Source organism: Ascaphus truei, chromosome 8 (assembly GCF_040206685.1).
Source record: "Ascaphus truei isolate aAscTru1 chromosome 8, aAscTru1.hap1, whole genome shotgun sequence".
Classification (NCBI taxonomy): domain Eukaryota; kingdom Metazoa; phylum Chordata; class Amphibia; order Anura; family Ascaphidae; genus Ascaphus; species Ascaphus truei.
Window position 1 is genome coordinate 5,600,293 of NC_134490.1, and position 6,536 is coordinate 5,606,828.

A 6,536-nucleotide genomic window follows, 5' to 3' on the forward strand; every position below is an offset into this window, starting at 1 on the left:
TCGATGCGAGCGGGTGTAGGTCTTTTGGGAGCGGGTGTGCTTGAGGCGACGGGCGATGGTAGGTTGTCTGGGAGGAAGCTTTCCTCCGGTCGTGGTCGCCGTGTTGTCTCCTGGTGTGGTCTTGACGGGGTTATCATGTCCTCCTCAATGGCATACTTGTACACTACATCTTCTGGTGGAAGGGGTGCGCTTGGTGATGGAAGGGGGTCGAAGGTCTCATTCATCACATCCATGTCACCACCCTGCTCAGGCGTCGGGGAAACAGGGGCATTAGCACCGAGCAAATAATGTATGCCCGCTATGTCAGCCTCTATCATCTCCATCCGTCGATCCATCCGTTGTTCCATTTGTAACATCCGTTGCTCCACATTTAGCATTGTCTCCAGAAGCAGATCTATCTTTGCTAGCACAATAGAATTCCCGGGGAGATCCACACTTATCCCATTCAGCATCCGGTCTAACGAGCTGCTTCTTGTGCATGGCGTCTGGACATCTGGGGGGATGGGTGCAACGGAGGATGAGATGGGGGTTCCATGGACAGAAGCGGCATCGATGGAGAGTGGAGGAGGTGACCTGTGGATACCCGGTAGAGGAGAAGCGGCAGCGTCGTCAAAGAGGGATGGAGAAAGTGACCTTTGGATTTCCGGGCGAGAAGCAGAGTCGTCCAAGAGCAAAGGAGACAGTGACCCGTGGATTTCAGAGGCGGCAGCGTCGTCAGATGGAACCGGAGAAGATGGGGGTGGAGAAGACGGGCTTAAGTTTTCCGGGACAGCTACAGCAGAGTCGTCGAAGCATATGGGAGGAAGTGGTCTGCGGATTCGATGGGTTGGCTGCCAATCGTTTTGTGTCGAGAGTACATCGCCATATATCTTCACATAATGTGGCTTACGTCTAAGAAAACCCTTAGCCTTTGGGGTCAGCAGAAGGTTTTCTTTATTGGCCTTAGCCTGTCGCTTTGCCCTTGGCGTGGAAACGGCAACCGCCTTTTGCTTTTTCAGCATGACAGGCACGGCAGAGGTGAGTGGGTTCTTGCGTCCATAGAACCGGGGATGCTCCATGGAAGCAGGTGGCACAATGCAGTATCTGGACAAGGGCAAGTTCAGATAAAGATCATGGAGTGGTGGCTTACAGTATGCAAAGTGTGTGACCTTTTATGCATGGCGACCAGGTACAGGTGTTGAAAGTGGGCGTACTCTAATGTGAGTCATTACCGTATAAATACACCATCCATTTTGTGTATTGACTGCACATAGAATACACATCGATTAAACATCGAATATACATTCTTGTGTTTGTATTTCTTTCTACTCGCAGCAATGCCTGTTAAAAAGATTTCAAAGGATCTCAGCATGCGAATTAAGGAGATGTACTGTACACGAGCTGACACCGAATTGCTGCTATCCAATGCTGGTTAGCTACTCCTGGCCTCGTTGTGCCATTAAACACCATGAGCTATCATGCATACGGAAAAAACAGAGACCGGAAAAAGGCACCAAGGGTAACTAACGCGTAAGTATATTTATAAAACTTAACAAAAAAAAATATAGAAAACTGTACTGTACGTACTGTACTGTTCACACAGTACAGTACAGTACATCTACAGTACAGTTCTGTATCTACTGTAATACTGTTGTTATTTCTGTTGATTTATATTACAACATAGTTTATCTATTTATATTTATAGTACAGCAGTATACATTTTTTGTATATTTCAATTTATCTTACAACGGTATATATAGGATGTATATTTATATTTATATTACAACAGTATATTTATAGTTTATATTTATAGTACAACAGTATATATATTTTGTCTATTTATATTTATAGTACAGCAGTATACATATTTTGTATATTTCAATTTATCTTACAACGGTATATATAGGATGTATATTTATATTACAACAGTATATTTATAGTTTATATTTATAGTACAACAGTATATATATTTTGTCTATTTATATTTATAGTACAGCAGTATACATATTTTGTATATTTCAATTTATCTTACAACGGTATATATAGGATGTATATTTATATTACAACAGTATATTTATAGTTTATATTTATAGTACAACAGTATATATATTTTGTCTATTTATATTTATAGTACAGCAGTATACATATTTTGTATATTTCAATTTATCTTACAATGGTATATATAGGATGTATATTTATAGTACAACAGTATATTTATTCTGTATATTTATATTTGTAGTACAACAGTATATATATTTTGTCTATTTATATTTATAGTACAGCAGTATACATTTTTTGTATATTTCAATTTATCTTACAACGGTATATATAGGATGTATATTTATATTTATATTACAACAGTATATTTATTTTGTATATTTATATTTATAGTACAGCAGTCTATATTTTTTGTATATTTCAATTTATTTAATATTACAACATTATATTTATATACATTTTATATTGCTGCATATTAATAAAACAATATATTTTCTTTACATTGTAGGGAGACAACTCTTCTGGTGGACAAAATAAGTGAGGAGAATGATGAGTGGAGTGCATTAAGGGTTAAAAACACTCTGCAGGAAAAGCACAATCTGACTGTATCCGAGAGCAGCATAAAGAAGATGAGACGCAGCATTGGATGGAAATATGGACGTGTGAGGTTAGTACTGGACAGTACAGGAGGTAAAAGTGTTGTTTAGCAAACTGTACTGCACTGTGCCGCTAAAATTTTTTATTCCTTGTCATTACAGAGCGTACCCCATGATACGGGACGCAAACAAAATCAAAAGAGTGGTCCAGGCCCAGGCATGGATCGACAGTGGGGAGACTTTCCAGGATTGCAGCTTCACTGATGAGTCTACTGTGTCGCTGGAGAGATTTGCAAGATTTGCGTTCCACAAAAAAGGCTGCATATCTTTCAAGCCGCGGCCAAAACACCCTGTGAAGCTGCATGTGTGGGGTGCCATCTCTGGGCGTGGACCGGGATGCATTGTCATCTTTGAAGATAAAATGTATCAAATATAATGTCGCCTAATGCACTGTACTTGACTAGTGTTGCCTTACCGTATGCACTGTACTGTACTATTGTGCAGTTTTTTTAACACTTTTCTTTTCTTGCTATAGGAATCATGAATAAAGCTTTCTTCCAAGACAACATTGTGCCCGATGGTCACCGCTTCTACCAGGACAACGATCCCAAGCACACCGCGTCAACGGCGCATATCCTTGAGCGCGGCATCAATTGGGGGAAGACGCCAGCGGAGTAAGTGCAGTAGACCGTGTCCCATTTTTGTTCCCCACTGTTTTTAGCTCTTAAACCAATTGTCCTTTTTTTCCAATGACAGATCGCCAGACTTCAATCCGATCGAAATGGTCTGGCATCAGCTGAGGGACCATATCCGGAAAGTGGCGAAACCCTCCAAAAAGGACGAGTTGTTGAAAGGCATAATGAGTTTTTGGAACGATGTACTCACCGTGGAATGCTGCAATAAATATATAGACCATATTGCCACTGTGTTGCCCATTGTCATTGCGCGTAATGGGCAAGCATCAGGAAAGTAGTACTGTGCTGTAGTATTGTAAGTACAGTATGGCACAGAATTTTTCTTTCCAGATAGTAAGAGTATACACTACAGTAGTTAGTTTATTCTTTACAGAGAGAGCAGCACCAGCCATCAGGTTACAGCACAGTACATAGAATTTAACAGTAGTCAGAGTATACAGTAGTTACAGTATACATTAGACTAGTTTGACCATACTACAGTAACTGCGTACTAACTGCTCCATTTTTTTCTTTCCAGAGAAAGCTGCACCAGCCACCTACAGTAGTTCTGCCATAATACAGTACAGAACGCACATACAGTACAGTACAGTAACTGCACTAATTTTTTGTTTTCTTGTCGTTTCAGGAAAAAGGGTGACCTGGGGGGGGGTGGGGTGTTGCATCCAGTCTAATCTGCTTGTACTGTACAGTCAAATGTACAGTATATAAACAGCAGTAATGATGTACACAAAACCTCTCCTCTCTCAATGAACTACTGTACTGCAGACAGAATGAGGAAAAGATAAAGACGGAAAAATAAAATTACTATACAGTATATAGTATATATATTATACAGTACATTACAGTACTGTATATAGTATTAAATAATATTCTTATAAATGTGCATTACTCATGTTTCCCCATGTTTTACAAATGTTTTACAAATGGTTATCCAATTTCAAGCTGCCAAAAGAACTTAATAAAGACTGCATTATGTATTATTCCTGATTATTTTTATATTTGTATTTTTTGGTTCCTGATAAAATAAAATAAATATTTATTCACTTTCCTGCGAATCATAATCATTGACAACCACCCCATCAGTGCACCAATGAATAAGAATGTTTTGTAAATGTTTCTCCGATTTCAATCTGCCAGAAGAATTTAATAAAGGCTGCAGTACTGTACAGTATGTATTATTCATGATTATTTTTATCTTTGCATTTTTTTTTCCGTGATGCAATATCAGTGTACTCTCAATTCTCACTGTGCTGTGCACATCAGATTTACATTTCCAATTCGAGAGGGGATTTTCCAAAGCGTTACCGTTAACAAAACAGGCTTCTAAGGCTTGGGGGAGGGGGATGGTGTGATTAGACGCAGGCGTACTGAGTCTTTGTAGCTCGGCTATGGGCGGATTAAGAACACAATGGCAATATGCAGAAGATTAACGACCCAGTGGAGAGAGGGGGTTGGTAGGCTAGGGTGACTCAGCCGATTGACGCTTGGCTAGGGAGGGATTAAAAACTCTGGAGGTGTGTGGCTGAAATAGTTAACAGCACTGTAATTTCAAAAGGCAGCTCATCATAATAATTTGATGAATAAACCCCCAAATACAACCCCCAAATACAGTACATAAAACGCAAGTCACTTTAACTCCCTGTGCCCCATGTACCAAAAACAAACAGTAGATTTTCTATAGACAAATTAATATTCATACAGTGTAAACGTCCATTTTTCATGTATCTCCATGTTTTACAAATGTTTTGTACATGTTTCTCCGATTTCAATCTGCCAGAAGAATTTAATAAAGGCTGCAGTATGTATTATTGTATATTGATGGTTACAATTGCTGTTCACTTTAAATGTTTCAACATTGTACAGTATTTGTAAATAAATGTTTTTGCACTGACTCCACCAATAAAAGAACATGTTGAATTGCCTCACATTGTTTCCATTTGCTCCTTTGACTGTGTAACAAATGTCGAGGCTTGCTGCACTGTTTTTTTACTGCCTGACCGCAAAGCCGCAAGATCGGCAACATTGTGAAAAAAGAGCAATGAGCGCGCAATTGGCGTGGGAACTAGGTCAATTGGCGTGGGAACTAGGTCAATTGGCGTGGGAACTTCTGTTCTAGGGCACCTAGAGATAAAATTCATTTTGCCCCTAGATGTTAGGAACCCTCTCACTTGACCCCAACAGGGTCCGAGCAGTAATGGCGACGAGAAAGGGTTACGCCGGCGAGGAGGGTCCTACCATTGAGCGTAATGGCAGAGAAACCCGCGCTGCTTTGAAACGGCTAAGTCAGAATGAGCAGAAACCTGGAACCCATAACTCCGGTTCTGTTCAACCTAGAGGGCTCAGATTCGGTCACCATGTAGTCCTAGTTGCGGCAGGATTGCATGGTAAATTGCGACCCTCTCGTGGCAACAGAACGGAGTCAGGGTAATGTTAAAGTTCAGGTTTCTGCCATTGACTTGCATGGCAGAAAAAAAGCCACTTTGGTAATGTGCTTTTAAACTGTCTTTTGGTATCTCCAGTTCCGGGGGTCGTGCAAGGCTGATATTTTGCCACTATGGCAAGGGTCCTTCCGCATGAGGACCAGGCAAATTTCAACCCGCCCAGACTCACAGAACAGATTATTTTAAATTATATTCGCGCAATTGGCGTGGGAACTTCTGTTCTAGGGCACCTAGAAATAAAATTTATTGTGCCCCCAGATGTTAGGAACCCCCTCACTTCACCCCAACAGGGTCCGAGCATGTACAGTACTGTACTTTAAAATAAATTAAATATGCAATTTTACTATTACTGCGCACGCACGCACGCACAGACTGTGTACTGACGTAGGTTGAACCGCGAAGGTATTAGACTTCAAAGACAACAGCTCGCAAACGCCCCCATGAGTTTTTACACGGCATTGCAGTATTGCAGACAGCGGGAATAAAATGCTTAAATCACGGGCGCGAAAATAACGCAATACACTTTGGGCGAAAACGATACAAAAACGCACATCACCGGGATATTCTGAAATTCGCGGAGCTAGCCGAGTTAAAATAAAGTTGGTCGCCACTGTAGCTCAGTCTTGTGATCGTCCAATTCTGTTCCAGATTCAGAAGTACATTGCGAGCACCGTCTTCTGTAACTCAGCATTATCTTCCCTGTCAAGTTTCAATTGTTCCCGGAGTAGATCACAGTCACGCCTGGCAATTTTCAGGGTGTCTTCAGGACTGGTCAAGGGATCGCCATTCACTGGTTCCGGCTCCGCTTCCCTGGGATGATTGGTTGA